This window comes from Colobus angolensis, unplaced genomic scaffold (genome assembly GCF_000951035.1).
Source record: "Colobus angolensis palliatus isolate OR3802 unplaced genomic scaffold, Cang.pa_1.0 Scaffold241, whole genome shotgun sequence".
In the NCBI taxonomy this organism is placed as follows: domain Eukaryota; kingdom Metazoa; phylum Chordata; class Mammalia; order Primates; family Cercopithecidae; genus Colobus; species Colobus angolensis.
Genome location: NW_012115611.1, coordinates 2749079 through 2768466, shown reverse-complemented (window position 1 = coordinate 2768466; position 19388 = coordinate 2749079).

Genomic DNA, 19388 nt, shown 5'->3' with positions numbered 1-19388 from the left:
ATGAGATATTTTGATATAGGCACACAATGCTTAATACTTACATCATGTAAAATGTGGTACTCATCCGCTCAAGCATTTATCCTTTGTGTTACAAACAATCCAGTTATACTGTTTTGAATATTTTAAAATGTATAATTAAATTATTATTGACTATTGTCACCCCGTTGTGCTCTCAAATACTAGTTCTTATCCATTCTTTCTTTCTTTTTTTTGTACCCATTATCCAACCTCACTTCCCCTCCTCTACCCTCTCACTACTTTTCCCAGTGTCTGGTAATCATCATTCTACTCTTTATCTCTATTAGTTTATTTGTTTTGATTTTTAGATCCCACAAGTAAATGAGAACATGTAATATTTGTCTTTCTGTGCCTGCCTTATTTCACTTAGCATAATGACCTCCAGTTGCATTCATGTTGCTGCACATGACAGGATCTAATTTTTTTGTATGTCTGAATAGTACCCCACTGTGTGTAAGTACCACATTTTCATTATTCATTCATCTATTGATCGATACTTAGGTTGCTTCCAAATTGTGGCTATTGCAAACAGTGCTGCAACAAACATGGGAGTTCAGATATCTCTCAATATACTGATTTTTATGGACCTATTTTTAAATCATAAACTATATCCATAAGTTGTAACTTAGCAAAATATGTAAAATATCAATCACTGTGTATTTATTTCATTTTGTTAAAAAGTAAAGAGGGATGTGAATAAATATCCCTCAATTCAATAAATATCCCACAATTACATACAAATATATGTAAATGTATGTGTATACATACACATGTTTCATGGGTTAAGTGAAAGACAAAGTATGATATACATGAAATCGTTAATATATTTATTTATAAATGTAGATTGGAAGGGGTATGTGAGGAGAAACTATTAGTTGTCATCATGTAGCTCTATATTTGGTCAATTTGTTTCAATAAGCAAGTATTTTAGTTTTTTAAGTTAAAAAAGTAACTTGCTAATACATTCAATTATTGTATCTTTCAGATTTTTGTTTTCAGTTTTCATTTAAATATTCTTGGACTTAATTGTGTATAATACCACTTTTTATGACAGCTTCAAATCATTGGTAGACTTTGTTGATCATCTTGAAGCCATCCTGAAGTCCTGTAAATTTTTGTTGTTTTTTTGCTTTCAAGGTGGAAATTGTTTCAGTTCTTCAACACTATTTTATTCATATTCTGTCTTCACTTATCAAGATATACTTACTGTGAGAGCAAGCGAGAGTGAATATTTTAGGCATTGATTTGGGAGGAGATATGAGTAATGTATAGTAAGAGCTAGATGGAAGAGAATTTATTGACATTTAGGCACTCATCCTTGACCTGAAACTCAATCTTCTGGGAAAGACAACTAGATCTAGTCCTAATAGACTTGTAACTGATTGAATTGTGTTCCCCACAAATTCATATCTTAACCCCAAATGTGATTATATTTGGAAATAGAGTCTTAAGTAATTAAGGTTAATTGGGTCATAATGATGGGGCCCTAATTTAATAGAACTCCTATCCTTATAAGAGGAAGAGACACCATATCTCCTCACATGTGCACTGAAGAAGTCCATGAGGTGACCCAGTGAGAATTTGTATTGTTTAAGCCACCCAGTCTGTGGTATTTGTTACAGCATCTCAAACAGACTAATACAAGGAATCAATGGGTTCCTGATATATAACCTACAACAAGTAATGTGGTGATACTAAAATTGATTTGCCTAATATTGAAGAAAACAGAAGGCTTAAATAGATTGTAAAAATTTAGGCTCATTATTATGTGAGATCAGAAGCATTCATCATCTATGCTTTCTAGATGGGCCTATAGGACAACTTCTTAACTAATGCAATGTAGAATACACTAACACGCGGAGCCCTAATAGCTGTAGGAAGCTCTGCTGTTGCTCGCTTCCATAAATTATGGTTAATTGAAAGAGAAAGGAAGGAGAATTATGGAGTTTTAGAAAGGCAGAAGCCAGGAGGCAGCAATTTATTTTCAAAAGCAATGTGAATATGAGCTGTTTTTACTCATAACTCTTCTGATACAAAATGTTTAGAGTGTTCCCACACTAACAACCAATTCTCCAACTCTCTGGACACCAAATGGGTGCCTCACAACCTAATTCAAATATGACGCTAACTGCTTAGAGTTAGCATCAAACTCCAGAGGTTTAAGGGCTCAGTAACAAAAGACTGCCCTCATGTCAGATACCAGTTTCAAGTGCCAAGTACCCAAGGTACTTGCACTTCTGTGTGACTTGTATACAATATGGGGGTCCCCACAATCCCTACTTCAGGTTCAATCATTTGCTAGAACAGCTCATAGAGCCAAGGAAAACACTTTATTTGCTATTACCAGTTTATTATATATGAAAGAAGAAATTAACAGAGGCACATATATATATAGCATCCTAGATGGGATAAAATGCCTTGGTTTATTGACTGAGATACTGAAACAAATAGGTTTGGGAAGACAATTCACAAGGAATTTCTAGAAAAGACATGGGGAGGGACTTATGCGAGTGGACACAGAACATGCAGATTTTTGTGTCTCATATTAATGCTCATCACAGAGCACCCACCACAAAATAGGTCACTGAATAACTATATGCACAGAAAGGCTCATCCTTTGGGTGAGAACCGGTCTCTCCTGTGCTGATACAGTAGTCCAAAGTACAGAAAAGTCATAGCTATAGGAATCAAGTCATGGACCCAACTGTGCACCTTCTTGCCAAGGCTAATCTAGCTACTGCCACTAACAAAGCTCAGTTACTAGCAAAGACTTACGATAAACTCTCAATATGGTACAATTCCTGGAGAAGTCAAGTGTCATTTTCTGACAGACATAAGTATCATATCAAACTCCTTCTATGCTGGATGGGATGGGTATTTGTTCTGAGTAGAGATAACATCTCATTATGGATCTGTTTTACCTGCCCCTACTGCCTCGACCAGTATCCTCACCTGAGAGCTTACATACTGCCTGATGGATTTTTTTGTCATGATATACCATACCATATTGGCTCAGTGTAAGGGATTTGTTTTACAACAAAGGAGTTGCAATAATTGGTGTGTGCCTATGGGATATATTTCTCTCACTATATACCTTCGCCTAGAAGCAGCCTATGAGATGAAACAATGAATGTCTTATAAAGACTAAACTAAGGTAACAGCTTAGGAACAACCTCTAGCAGGTTGAACCTTGTCCTCCATGATGAGTGATTACTGTCAACCAACTGCTGATACACAGTGTTGTGCTGCAAGTAGCTAGAATTAATGGGTCCAGAACCAAGGGGAAGAAGTGGCATTGGGACTTCTCAACATCATTTCCTGTGACTCAACTTGCTGAATTTATTTTTCTGTCCTTGCAACCTTGTATTCTACCTGACTTTGTACTGGTTCTCAGACTTTAGATCAACTGGATCCCTGCCTAGATTAACGGGCAAAGAAAGGAACTATCTAACTGATGAACACAAGGACACACAGTTGCTGCTAAAAATGAGAGATGAGACGAGTGTATATCGCAGCCAGGAGCTTCATCAGAATGACGCTTGATCTTTCTATGTCCAGAGATGATGGTTAAGAGCTATTTTAAAAATCATGACACAGGCCGGGCGCAGTGGCTCATGCTTGTAATCCCAGCACTTTAGGAGGCTGAGGCAGGCAGATCACAAGGTCAGGAGATCGAGACCATCCTGGCCAACATGGTGAAAACCTGTCTCCACTAAAAGTACAAAAATTAGCTGGGTGTGGTGGCACGTGCCTGTAATCCCAGCTACTCAGGATGCTGAGGCAGGAAAATTGCTTGAACCAGGGAGTCAGAGATTGCAGTGAGCCGAGATTGTGCCACTGCACTCCAGCCTGGTGACAGAGTGAGACTCTGTATCAAAAGAAAAAAGAAAATCATGACACAAAAAAGAGTGACTCAACTAAGAGCTCAGGACATTTAAGGATGAGGGCCCAGGTGCCACAGCAGAACAGCAACACTTATTTTCTCAAAGGCTATGTTGGAAGGCAAAGAATATCCAGAATTAGTGACAGAAGAGGCAGGTGATCAAAAGCAGTTAACAGCCTGAGGACCAGCTACAGCAGTGAGGACTGTAGTTTGGTTTATTAATCTTCTTTCATTCAGTATTAGTAAATATCATTGCTGTCTCCCCCCTGGAATAAGACTGTATGTGATAGTCTGGAATTAACACAGGGCATAAACAGACATGAAAGGTGCCATATATGGAGAGTATTGCACAGCTTTTATAAATTACTTCAAAATTAAATCCCCTTGCCCTATTAATCTAGCCACTACCATAGCAACCTATTTCACTAAGGCATCTATTAGCTTCACACAGGTGCAGGTTGACAGTGCCTTGCGTTAGAAGTGCACTTCTTGATTCTTATTTCTTGCCCTGTGTCTTCTTTGATGCTGAGGTGTGGGCACCCATGGGAACCTGTTTGGAAATTACAGAGAGCCCAAATATGTGGACCAGATAGTGCCCTGTGTGGAGGGATGGAATCTTGTTTCTAGTGGGCCTCTAGAAGCTAGAAAAGACAAGGAAACGTTCTTCCCCAAGACCCCTAGAGAGGCAGGCAGCTCTGTTTTGACTTTAGCCCAGTGAGACTCATGTCAGACTCCTGACCTACAGAGCTATAAGACAGTAGATTTGTTCTGCTTTAAGCTATTGAGTTTATGAAAATTCATTACAGCTACAGAAGAAAGCTAATATGCCGCTTGACCCATTTATTTACTGATCATTTCCCCTTTACAAGACTGCAGTTACTTTCAATTGTTCTCCATGTCTTCACCTCATTGTGAGGGTAGTATTTCAGGTGCTACCTGGAACTCCAGAATCTTCACAATCTAAGTCTAAGAAAAATAGGTAGTATTTTTCTATCTGTACTTCTTTTGCTCCTTAATTATATCTTTCTAACCCAACAAGTTTAGTAATGTATTTGCCAACTACATCTTCAGAATGCAAGCCTCTTACGGCAGAGATTTTTCTTTTCTACAATCATCATCAATGTGTATTTTATGCCATGTCTCTACATATATAGATGTGAAAAATATATGTATTTCATGTCTATATACATATATAGACAGAAAGAGAATGAATGAGTGTTAAATTAGTGTTTTTTTTTTTTTCAAGCTAAATCATACATAGAAGCTCTATGTGTAAATTAAATAAATGAAGAACTATTTGGAGAGAGCAGGTAGGGGGCCCAGAACCCCATTAGCTCAAGCTCCTCAGGAATAGACCAAACCTGTTGCCCACAGACAAGGAAAGTTGGTTTGCTGGTCAGCCAGTCTCTTTCTCTCTGAATTCTCTATTTTTATGGCCTCCAACTGATTAAGTTAGACCCAAGAAGACTACAGGATATTTGCTCTTATATATCCCTTACTTAAAGTCAACTGATCAGAAATGTTAACTATATCTGCAAAATCCCATTAGAGACACCTTTAGATTTCTGTTTGATCGAATTACTGGGGGCTGTAGACTAGCTGAGCTGACAAATCAAGAAAACCATCACAATAAATATAATTTTGTTTTCAAATAAGTAAGAATTTGAACTTTCTAATACAATTAATTTATATACTAAAGGAATATCTAAAATTTCTTTAAAATGTCCTATGTCATTACAACCTTCATTGTGATAATCTGGATAACATATTGTTAACAAAATTATTTATTGGAAGTATAAACAGCACTTGTAGGTTAGTGAAATGCAGGTTAATGTTTTTATAGAGAACTGAAGTTCCAAGCTAATAGATCATTTCTTGGAGTACAAAATAGAGAGCAAGGACTTTTCAGAGTATAGCAAGAAAAGCAAATCTCTTTTTAGAATCATTTAAATAGACCGTGTTTAAAGGAAACTTTGAACAAGTGCATCAACAAAGATGAAAAACCTTCTACAAATTGTAGAAGCATTCTTAAAGATATGCCTGCCTACCGACAGTTCAGAGCAGACCTAATGTACAATACATAATCTACAAGGATTCTTATTTATGATAGAAAGCAAAAAATGACATCAGTTTTTTTAGAAAAAAATGTATTGCATACCCTCCCCAAAGAAAATTTCAATACTTAAGCACATACTTCGTACTTATAATCATTTTAACAAATAATGGAAAACTCAAGGCTTGATTGTTAACTACATCAAGATCTGACTATGAACACTGAAACTGTTTGAATATAAAGCAAAATTAACTTACAATTGTAATAACAAAGTGAATGCAGATACAAAATTCTTGAGAAGATCTACTTTCTTAGTAAGTAATAGCACTGTGAAGAGAAATTACAAATGTTCTTTCTCAATCACTTCATGGAGCTGAAAAAGTAAGAGGCAAAACTGTTCAAATTTTATCTTCAAAAACCAGATATAAAAAGAGATAAAAAACTTCTTGCTCTAATTTTTAAAAAATAGAAAATAAAAATTCCAGAAAGTATAGGCTTTTAAACTTACCAATACCTCCCAGGAACTGAACTACAGGAAGGCAACATTCTGGCACTGTTCTATAATATATCCAAAAATGGGAGAAAAGAAACAGAAGAAAGTGAGGCTAGAGTGGGAAAAAAATCAAGCGGAAAATCACTAAGGTATATACCTTAACCTAGCTTTGACAAAATATGTAGAACTCTACAGAGAAAAGAAGAAATCATCATGACTTGTCATTTTTCATGATGAACTTTGAGGATAAGTTAATTTGGAAAGTATGAGTCTAAGGCAAATGTCCAATTTGGTGTATTGGACTCTGATACAGGATATTTCACTAAATTTCATTTAAAAAGGGTCCGCCGGGCACAGTGGCTCACACCTGTAATCCCAGCACTTTGGGAGGTTGAGGCGGGCAGATCACCTGGGGTCAGGAGTTCAAAGCCAGCCTGACCAACATGGAGAAACCCTGTCTCTACTAAAAATACAAAATTAGCCGGGCATGGTGGTACATGCCTGTATTCCCAGCTACTCAGGAGGCTGAGGTAGAAGAATTGCTTGAACCCGTAGGCGGAGGTTGTGGTGAGCTGAGATCGCCCCGTTGCACTTCAGCCTGGGCAACAAGAGGGAAACTCCGTCTCAAAAACAAAAACAAAAAAGCAAAAAACAGAGTCCTTCAACAAAGACTGTGCATACCTCCAGTAAAGAATATTTACCCAAATGAAAGGAGAAAAATAAAATCTGCAGATTGAAAGGATATATTGTGTTCTAGAAAAAATGTTGTTAATCATGCCCTAGGAAACATATTTTCTCATTCTGTTATGATGTTCAAGGATAAGGAATACTTAGTGATAAAAACAAGTCACCTTCAATAGGGAAGCTGTAATAAAAGAACTAGTATCATGCTGATGACAGATGATCATGGTATAATATCTTCAAAATCTGAAGGGCATGTATAAATCAAGAAGTTAACAAACAGCCAAGTCAAAGTACAATAAGAGTTTAATGTAACAAAGAGTAATCACCATTCAGAAAATAAAATACTAAAATTTTGAATGCTGATAAAATGCAACTTTACTATTTTGGTAGATAATTGTCAATCTCTATGTCTTGTACCTGAACCGACTTCCTATTTTAAAGAAATCCTACAAAGGTGGGATTTGTCTTATCTGCAGAATATAGACAGTATTAAATGTTTCCTTTACCCATCCTCTGACAGCTGGACCATGGATATGTGCAACAAGCATAGCCAAATTCTTCCATCCACAACTAAGACTACTGAATGTAATGTATGTAATAGGGACATTTAGGTATTTTCACAGACTTTGGAGTAGAAGAAGAAGTATATTGTCACATGGAAATAATTTCCAGAAGCATGGAAATGAATTTGCAGGGGCATCAAAGTACATTATCATTTCAACGTGTATCCAATCATGTCAATGATCCAAGCAGTGGCAAGTATCTACCTAGCTAACTATGGAGGAGACTGATCACACAGCAGCATCTTGTCAATGCCTGACCACCCTTGACTCCTGCTTGAGCCGAGTTCTCCAATCATTCTGTAAATTCTCTGAATTACTCAATACATTTAAAATCAATTCATTCTCTCATGTTACCCAGTCAATTCAATTTCTGTATTTGCAACCAAGACTCTCCAATAATGTATAACAAATTTCAGTCAAGCGAGACATGAATCAAAATTAAGATATCAAGTTTTGAGAAGATAGGCTACATTTCAGCAGTTTCCTTTATTTTAATTAGTTGTTTTTCAAAATTAAATGCAAATAAAGTTTAAACATATTTAACAACTTAATTTTAAAATATATATTAACTGTATACTAATATATAGAAATACTATAACATTTATATAAAACAATGGTTATGTATCTTGTTATCTCGTTTTATATCTGTATTTATCTTCAGAAAGGTGTCTGGAAGGTTACTACAAGGTCACAGTAACCAAAACAGCATGGTATTGGTACCGAAACAGATGTATAGACCAATAGAGGAGAACAGAGACCTCAGAAATAACACCACATGTCTACAACTGTCTGATCTTTGACAAACCTGACAAAGAACAAGTAATGGGGAAAGGATCTCCTATTCAGTAAATGGTGCTGGGAAAACTGTCCAGCCATATGCAGAAAACTGAAACTGGACCACTTCCTTACACTTTATAAAAAAATTAAGTCAAGATGGATTATAAACTTAAATGTAAAACCCAAAACCATAAAAACCCTAGAGGAAAACCTAGGCAATACCATTCAGGACATAGGCATGGGCAAAGACTTCATGACAAAAATGCCAAAAGCAATTGCAACAAAGCCAGAATTGATAAATGGGATATTAATTTTCTATTAATGATTACTGTTTTGGATTATAGGGTTTCAGTTGATTGAATAAACTTCTTTGGTACTTTTCTATACTGCTTGAATACTGTATAACATGTAATTTTTATATAACTAACAAAATTATTATTTTTTAAGACTTTAGGAAGGAAGATTTATAGGGCTTAAAACAAATAATATTTACAAGTTCTATTTTCCTCTGAGAGCACTACATGTTACCTAAACTCTTCCGTGATTGAGTGGCAGCATGTTGTAATAAAAAGTGCATTGTCCTAAGACCCAGGGCTTATTCAGATTCATGACTGCGTGTCCTTGAAATATTGGCTACCTTTACAGACCATTTTCTTACATTGGAAATGAACTAATCTGGCTAAGCAATCTCTGGGTTTTCACATTTATAAAATTTTGTGACTAAAAATAGGAATTAATGACATACCCGAACAACATGTAACAACATATACATGTGTATATACACATATATACATAGTTTGATATAGAACTATAATATGTGATAAGGTTACCTTTAAGTCAATGGCACATGATCTTTTTGGCGTCTTGCACAAGGATTTTTCTGAATATCATATTTTTCTCTGAATTAGGTCCCATATGTTATCACTGAGCTCTTTTGATAACTCCAATTTCAATCAGCATTTAAACAAATCCGCCAAGAAAAAAATATCTCCTACTATTTATTTACCAAGTTCCTGTACAGTTTTATAGAAACAGTCCTTAATTTGCAGAAAAGAAAAATTGACATACAAAACTTAATATAGCACTTAGTATGCCAGCACAGCTTTAAGCATCTTACATATATTCACTCATTTAATCTTGACAATATTATATCCTTTCTATAAATAGAGAAATTGCCTAAGATCACATAGCTACTAAGTGGTTGAACTAAATTTAAACCAAGGCAGTGAGGCTTGTGCTCCTACCCACTATGCAGTCAGTACTCCTCTGAGTTACCAGCTTACAGGTCACCAGTATTGAACTCTCTTTGTGTCAGACGCTGTTAGGCACTAGAGATTCAACAGGGCATTCAACTCCTGCCTCAACTAACTTGAAACACGTTGCTTATTTTCTTTTGAAAGCTTTTTAAAAAATTTCCTTATAGTAAAATAAACCTTAAAAATGCTAAGTTACTTACCTCACCAACGTTTTTCATGACTCCTCAACAAAACAGGCTTTCCTCTCAAATCAGCTTAATTTGATTTGCCTCCCTTATACACAACTTAGTTGCTCTCCTGAAAGAGTCCTACTATACATTTGAAAGTCCTTCATTGTTTTCATACCTGTCTACCACCTCCTCCAAATTTAAGGAAAATTCAGTGACAAATACATATCCCCCCCATGTCCTCTCCTTAGGGATCAGTTGGACAAAAATCATTTATCAAGTTTTCAGTAAGCTGAATATTTCGTTAAAGCATCCTTTATGTTGTTCAGGTGCAAGGATTTATGTGCTTGTATTTGAAAGTGTTTGTATTGGTGGTCGGGGAGAATAGGGAGACGAGATCTAGAGGTCAGAAATATTATAAATTCTTCAATTCTGAAAATAATTGTATTCCACTCCAAAGCAACTACTACAATTGACTATCAATTTTAAAATTGTCCATTAGTTCAACAAATATTTATGACATGGCTACTAAATGCTCTATAAATTTCATATTATAAAATCAAATTTGATTAACTATTAAAAAATTTGAGTTCTCTAAGTTAAAGATCTTAGGCATACATATTTTTTAAAAAAATAATATTCATTTTAAAAGTCAGGCTTTTATCCTTAAATATCAGTTTAATAATAAAATGTTAATTAAAGAATTGAACATTTAATAACTAATTAAAATCTGTGTCTCTGATTTTATTACAGGCCATTATTGAATACACAGCTTAATATTGGTTAATGTCCACACATCAGTAAGATGATAACCAAAAATCCTTATTAATCTGATCCTTGAGTAAAATATCAATGTGCCTTTGTAAAACCTACTTACTACACTATATTAGCTATTGAACTATCATTTAGTTTCTATCATTTTTTTCTTTATCTAAAATAAAATCTAATTCTGACATTATAATTAAATATTTGACATTCCTCCTGACATTGCCCAGATTCTAGAGACCATCTTTTGAAAGGTGACTTTTATTTATTTATAGATTAGTTAAGAAAATATTTCCAAATAGTCTTTATTTAACCTATCACTATTTATATAGTGGATATAATTATATAAACATCATCTTCATCCAAAATTAACCCTTGAACTTTTCACATGCTGTTGATCCCTAATCAGTTAAAAAAGAAGGTAATTTGCTTTTCAAATATGTAGATTAAATAGACATTTAAAAATCATGTAATAGAAGGAACAATTTAGAAGTTTGGTGGTATCGACTATGTTTACATAATGGCAACAGTGTCACCCTCCCTCAGCTCTCAGCTACCCTGATATTTTAAACAGCAAGGAGTACCATTTGGTAAGGCTGACTGTAAGGAGTTCTAGTTCCTGTAGAAATAGCAAGTGCCTCAACTTTAATGAACATTAGCTATTCAAGAATCATAGTGTGCCTTGTGAACTTTTTGAGATTTATAAACACAGATTCAACACAGTGAGTATTATAAATACCCACTTCAATTGTATTCTAAAGAAAAAAGTTTTTTAAATGTTTACATCAATACTTAAGATAATAAGTTAAATGCAGATATTTACTTTAGAGAACTAGGGGTTCTCTCTTTGAATGTAAACATTCAGTCTTAGGCCAACAAAAAAGAAAATGTTAATTTTTAAATGAGTGATAAATGGGATTTATATTTATGAAACTGAAAATAGATGCAAGAAAGATTTTGATAAATAAATGAAACAAAATTAACCTTTTATTTTTCATACAGCTATAGTATTTTTGGTGATGACTTTAAGCTTCTCATAATAAAATTTATATATAGTTTTAGTAGTACATTCATGATTCTTCAGTTTGGAAAGAGGATAATTAAAGTTAATAAAGGACAGATTAATTCAGACAATTTAGTTGTCTTCAATTATTCATTTGTATGTTTATTATTTGAATTTTGAATATATTTCCTCCCTTATAGAGACAACACTGTAAATGGTGAATTTTGGTTCTCAGTCCAGCACTCAAATTTTATGAGATTTCTGCATCTATTGCCAGTTTCTCCTCAAACTTGTTCAAGATGATTTTAAAACCACAAGAGGAAAAGAATGGAAGAGGAGCGTGGTAATTAACAAACAGAACCTACAGTGATAGTAAAGGAAGCCCCGGAAGAGTTTTATGCAAGAATCTCCCTTACTCCTGATATTTCCTCTTAGTTCCCACCCTGCTCCTTGGTTATAAATCCAAACTTGCCCTTATTGGATTTGGAGTCAAGCCCAATCTTTCCCCTACCACAAGACCCAATTATAGTGGCCCCTATACCTATCATCATATCCCCTCTAGAATAAATCTGCTTTTCTGTCTTTAACAAGTATCATTAAACACTTTTTTTAAATAACATCAGCCATTAGTGCTTACCACTGCACAGGATAGCAGTGACTTTCAGTCTTTGGGCAGAGACCATTCCGTGTGAGAGACCTGTGCAAATACGGTTTCAAAACACAAGGAGCAATGACAGAGGGGAAAAAGATGCAGGAAAAAAAATTAAGAAACAAATTTTTGGTGATATCTAAATTCAGCTCAGGTATTAAGAGTCTTCAAAAGACTCCTGAGTTGGATTTAGGTATCTAATTTTTTAGGTTCTTAATAAGCTAACTCAAAAGTGCTTCAGGTGTTTATGGGCTTGGTTAGGTACTATCCTTGAGCAGTAAAAAAGCTTAAGGTGATGTCAATAAATATTTATTTGTGCTGTTATGATGTTCTGAGAACATCAAACTATTTCTAATTTTCAAAGTACATTTGGAGACAGTACAAATGGATTTAAAAGTTTTCCAAGTTTTTAGATATAAAATAGAAAATGTCAGGTGTTAAGTCCCCCTCCTCTAGTTTTTTTACAGTTTTTGGGCCTTACATTTGTAGAACCTCTGTCAACAGAGTCTGAGCTGGTCTTGACCAAACCTAGGAATGTGTTATAAATTATTAAGTGATTGCTACAGTGAAATTGATTCATATAAGGCCAGTATCCAATAGCCTGTTCACTCTCAGCCACTCTTTCTTCCTAACTCTACGATCATCCTGTGATAATACAGGTGTACTTAGTTTCCTGACATCAGTCCAGCTTCCTAATGGGAAAATATTGAGCCCTATTCTGAATCCCAGTTACTTAGATTGGATCTAGAGGCACCATGTAGATATTATCAGTCATTTCCCTATCTTAATTCTGCAGCTCAAAAGTGAGTTAATAATGTCTCAATATTTGCTTGGAGATTTTTATCTGAAGGTCTGATTAGATGAGAATCAGAACCATTCATCTGGTCTCCTTGCTGGTCCACTGATGAAGAGCCAACATTCCTAACTGATACACTACAGTTATTGGAAACTGAACTATAAACACTTTCCAGATTAATTCTAACTCTCAAACAATTAAGTTACTTTTCTCTGTATTCACCATCATTTATATTTTCCTCCCCACAGTAGGGATAAATTACAGAAGTTCTTAAAGCAGGGTACATTATTTGGCATGTGTCAGCCAATACGGAAAACATGTAAGCTCCCTGCTTCCTTCCCACAACCCCCAGTCGTAGAGATGGAGACCTTCTCCTTAAAAATAGAACCACACAGGTTTCTGAGGACAACTTCCTGAGATGATGTGGCATGAGTTATTCTTAGACTAAAATGGCCATTGCCTGGCCTCCTTTCAGAGGACAAATCAAGTAGCAGAGTTAGGCCTCAGCTGGTCCTTTGAGATACCCTGAAGGTACATGCCACAGAGTTATTTCCTGCCTTTTGTGGCATGGGCTTTTTGCCTTCAGTCACTCAATTGATATATTTTTTGCTGTGTACCTTTGAAATTTTATTTGTTCCTCATATTTTTCAAAAAGAAGTCTCCCTGTTTTTAATAATTTTTCTAAAGATGTCTGAAATACCTTTAATCACAGTCATGCACACAAGGCAACCGCTCATCAAGGGTATCCAGCAAAGCATTTAGACAAACATACTATTTGCATAGAAGGATTGGATAATGTATCACATTACCAATAAACACTTTCTTTACAATTCTCACAATTATATAACACATTAGCAATGGGGTCTATATAGAAGGTAAGAGTTCCTTAGGTAATTTTTTCTTGATCTGTACATTCTCACAATCCATGGGTCAGAATCAGAATACATTGCTGTGTCCTCTGCATGAGTCTCTCACAAGCAGAAATCAAGGTACTAGCCAAGACATAAATCTCAAGGTTAGACCGGAGGAGATATACCTCCAATCTCACTTATGTGACTCTTGACAGGCATCAGGTCTTCACTGGCCCGAGACATCAGATCCTTGCCAGTAGGCTTCTTAATAAGAATAACTCATGACACGGCAGAGTGAGAGCTGAGAGAGAGAAAGAGATGGGCAGAGAAACAGAGAGCGAAGTCAAGAAACTCAGTCTTTTTGCAATCCAATCTTGGAAGTGAGATTCTGTTACTGTTTGTTAGATGCCTGCAAGTCGGCCCAGCTCACAAAGAAGGAAAGTTGGGATCCATGGAAGCTATTTTAGAGGCCACAGGACTACTGCATAATTTCTTTTTCATTTTCTTTCATTCACTTATTGAAGTTTCTAAGAACATACTATGTGCCTAGCTTTGCTGGTACTGAGGAAATATAAATGGAAAAGGAATATAAGGCCTTTTCATAAAGGACCTTCTACTTGCAAAGGACAACAAAATTATAAAACAGATTTAAAAAATAATTATATTTTAACAAGAGCCATATTTTAAAATATGCCCTGAGATATATTTCTTCTTTATAAACAAGTTTACTTCTGTCTTAAGGGACACAAACAATGTGAAGAAAAATATCACCAGACAAAATGTGTTGTCTATTGGTTTCCCAAAGACTCGGGAGAAAGACACAGGGGATGACAGGATTTCAGATGCACACTCTTTCTCCTCACTCTCAGCTGGAAGTGGGATGTAGTGGGAGGAACACAGGAAACAGGTAAAGATGTTTAGAAGAATTCTGTACCAGAGAAGTTTGTTTCTGTAATCTTGTAACATAGATTAGAAAATTTCAAGCTACCTTAAAGAAGCACTGTGCCCAATATGATGCCAATCAGGAAGTAGTGTGGTAATGGCAGAATGCTAAAGCAAATTAAGGTGAAGGTGTGCAGTGGCCCAATGTCTGAAGGACACTTGCTATGAGGAGTCTATTGCAAGGAGCCCGTTGGATAGCCCAAAGACCAACAAATGTATTAGCCGATAGAGCCAGCAGCTGAGACTATCAAGGCCAGAGCTCAGCCTGGGTAAAGAAACATTAGAGACAGCAGAGAAAAGACCAGGAGTTTCACTAGGCTTGGGCTTTAACACCAAATACCTTCTGGGAAATGTGAGGATTCATCCCAGATCTGGAATGAGAAGTAGATGGGAGAAGGGATCTACCAGCTAACTGCTCTTTGTTCAAGCAGCATGTAATTAATGCTTCTACTTAATTAGTCACTCTATTCACAAAATTTTGTTGTTATTACTTCACTTCAGCTAGATGTCTCATGCCTTTAGGAGCTGCCAGTTAGCTGAATTATATTAAAACTTTAGAATGAATGGTTCAGCACTTTTTGTTTTACAGCAATATAGGCAGCTAAGAACATGCTCAAATCAGAACTAGAAAATATTTGATGCAGTGAAAAAGAAGAAATATATTCTAAGCAGAAAATTTATATTTTCTTGTGCTGTTCCTGAAATCTTTACATCAATTTTTCAGGTATTATCAATAGAGAAAATGTATATATATTTACTTTATTATTTTTTCATTGAATAACTATAAATCTCAATTTCTGTAATTTGCATTTAGGTTAAATAGATTTTGATTTCACTTTTTTTTCTACAAAGAATTGACAGATGTCTTAATAAAATATGACAACTGTTTTACAGACGACGTAGCATCATCAATTTTTGTGTACAGTTAAAAAAATGATATACAACATCTGTAGACCAGTAATGAGTTTTACTATTTTCCATTCTCTGCACAGTATTGTTCAAAATAATAATTCAATATACATTTTGTTAATGAAATCTTCTGGCTCACTCATTAAAATAAACTGATTTTCAAAATGTTGCACTCACATTTATTAATCTCTTTATTTATCTCAGTTTTCAGAATATAATTAGTCTGTATTTATTGGCTTGATATACAAAATGCTCCCTTTTGGGAGCTGTCATCATCTAGCTGGTATTGCCAACTTCATAGAGAAACCATGTTTTTGATTTATATTTTTTTAAAACAAAACCTTACAAACACATAAGAAGCAAATATCTCTTGAATAACAAAAATGTAAATTAATAACTTCAATAGAAAATACACTCTGGAATATTCCCCCACCAAAAAATTATTCAAATAAAAATATATGACTTTATTGTGACAATTTAAGTATACTCTTTTATGTATAACTTTTTAATAACTCTTATCTAACTTACATTGTTGTATGACTCTAGTATACAATACATATAACATACAAAATATGTGTCATCGACAATGGATCAGAAGACTTCTGGTCGACAGTCAGTTATTAGTAATTAAGTTTTGGGGTAGTCAAAAGTTTACATGCAGATTTTTAACACCTGCTGGGACACAAGGGAAGGCCAGTGCCCCTAAACCCTATGTTGTTCAAGGGCCAACTGTAATGAGAAGAGTATATATCATTTAAACTACTTACACATTTTTAGGAAATGTTTACTATCAGGAGAACCAGCCCCCAATATTTCAACATACATTCTTTTTTATTTTCCCTAAGTGTCGGCCTGTCTGAGAAATAAAGAGAAAGAGTACAAAGGAAAGAAATTTTACAGCTGGGTCTCCAGAGATGACATCACATGTCAGCAGGTTCCGTGATGCCCCTGAGCCTCAAAACCAGCAAGTTTTTATTAGGAATTTCAAAAGGGGAGGAGTGTACAAATAGGGAATGGGTCACAGAGATCACATGCTTCAAATGGCAATAAAAGATCACAAGGGCAGAAGGACAGAGCAAGGTCACAAGGTCAGGGCAAAATTAGAATTACTAATGAGGTTCCATGTCCCACCGTGTGCGCATTGTCATTGATAAACGTCTTAACAGGAAATGGGGTTCAAGAGCAGACAACCGGTCTGACTAGAATTCGCCAGGCTGGAATTTCCTAATCCTAGCAAGTCTGAGGGCGCTGCAGGAGACCAGGGCATATTTCATCCCTTATCTTCAACTGCATAAGGCAGACATCCCCAGAGTGGCTGTCCATAGGCTCCCCCTGGGAATGCATTCCCTTCCCAGGGTTATTCCTTACTGGGAAAATAATTCAGCAATATTTGTCCTACTCGTTTTCTGTAATAAGAAAACTATGACTCTGTTCTGCCCAACACTGCAGGCAGTCAGACCCTATGGTTATCTCCCTTGTTCCCTGAATATTGCTGTTATCCTGTTCTTTTTCAGAGTATCAAGATTTCATATTGTTCAAACACACATGTTTTACAAACAATTTGTGCAGTTAACACAATCATCACAGGGTCCTAAGGTGGCATATATCCTCAGCTTACGAAGATGACAGAATTAAGAGATTAAAGTAAAGACAGGCATAGGAAATTATAAGAGTATTGATTGGGGAAGTGATAAATGTCCATGAAATCTTCACAATTTTTGTTCTTCTGCCGTGGCTTCAGCCGGTCCTTCCGTTTGGGGTCCCTGACTACCCACAACAGTTTACAAATTAAATACAAAGAAGATTTTTAGCAGCAGTATGAAATGGATAATCTTAGCACAAAAGAGTGTTAGTAAATATCTCATAATTAAAATTCAGCATGTTTGCTTGTTGATTTCAGTTCCCTATAGATTCTGGATATTAGGCCTTTGTCAGATGCGTATTTCACAAATACCTTCTGTCATTCTGTAGATTATCTGCTTGCTCTATTGATTTTTTTTTTTCTTTTTTTTTCTGTGCAGAAGCTCCTTACTTTAGTTAGGCCCTATTGTCTATTCTTGTTTTCATTAGAATTACTTTTGGGGACTTCACCAAAAATTCTTTGCCAAGGCTAATATTGAAAATAGTATTTCCTAGGTTGCCTTCAAGGATTTTTATAGTTTGAGGTCTTATGTTTCTGTCTTTAATCCATCTTGAGTTAATATTTTTATATGGTGAAAGGCAAAGGTCCAGCTTTAATATTCTGCATAGGCTGGCCAGTTATCCCAGCACCACTTATTGAATAGGGAGTCTTTTCCTCATTGGTTGTTTTTGTCAGCCTTTTTAAAGATCAGAAGGTTATAGGTGTGTGGCTTTATTTCTGAGTTTCTTGTTCTGTTCCATTGGCCTATATGTCTATTTTTGTGCCAGTACCAAGCTGTTTTGGTTACTATAGTTTTATAGTATAGTTTGAAGCCTCCGGCTTTGTTCTCTTAAATTAGCATTGCTTTGGCTCTTTGGGCTCTTTTTTATTTCTGTATGTATTTTGGAATAGTTTGTTTTTTAATTCTATAAATAATGGCATCAGTAATTTGATGGGAATATTGTCAACTCTGTAAATGCTTTGGGAAGTATTCTTTGCAATTTGCCAATTTTTGTAACATTGATTCTTCCAATCCATGAGCGTGGAATGTTTTTTCATTTATTTGTGTCATCTCTGATTTCTTTCAGCAGTGTTTTGTATTGAAAAATGGTTGAAGGACATCAACAGACACTTCTCAAAAGAAGACATTCAAATAGCCAACAAACATGAAAAAATGCTCAGCATCACTCATCACTAGAGAAATGAAAATCAAAACCACAATGAGATACCATCTCACACCAGTCAAAATGGCTATTACTAAAAAGTCAAAAAATAGCACATGCTGATGAGGCTGTGGAGAAAAGGGAATACTTATACACTGTTGGTGGAAATGCAAATTAGTTCAGCCACTGTGGAAAGCAGTCCCAAGATTTCTCAGAAAACTTAAAACAGAGTTACCATTTGACCCAGCAATCTTATAATTGGATATATTCCCAAAAGAAAGCAAATCAACCCACCAAAAAGGCACATGCACTCATATGTTCATCACAGCACTATTCACAATAGCAAAGACATGGAATCAGCCCAGGTGCTCAAGAAACAGATATTCCAACTTATATAAATTATGCTAGAACATGGAATGAGGGAAGCCAGCTTATGAACACTCCAAGGCAAACATATAGAATTTATTTTTTAAAGTATAATAAAAACTAAATAATAGGTTAATCACACCTATCAATTTAGGTAAAAATACGTTAAACAAAATGTTTCAAAACCAAGTCCAAAGCTATGTTAACTAAAATTTTTAAAAAGCATTATATCTAAGTAGGATTTATCCAGAAAGACAAAAAACATTCCACACTAGTAATCTACAGATGGACTTCTAATTGATAAGACAAAGGAATCATATTATAGAAAAGTACTGTAAAATATTGTCAAATATATTAAAATATGTAGCTGATTTATGGAGGAAAATGGCATAAAATTTTCAAGTGCCAAAAATAAGAAAAGTCCTTCAA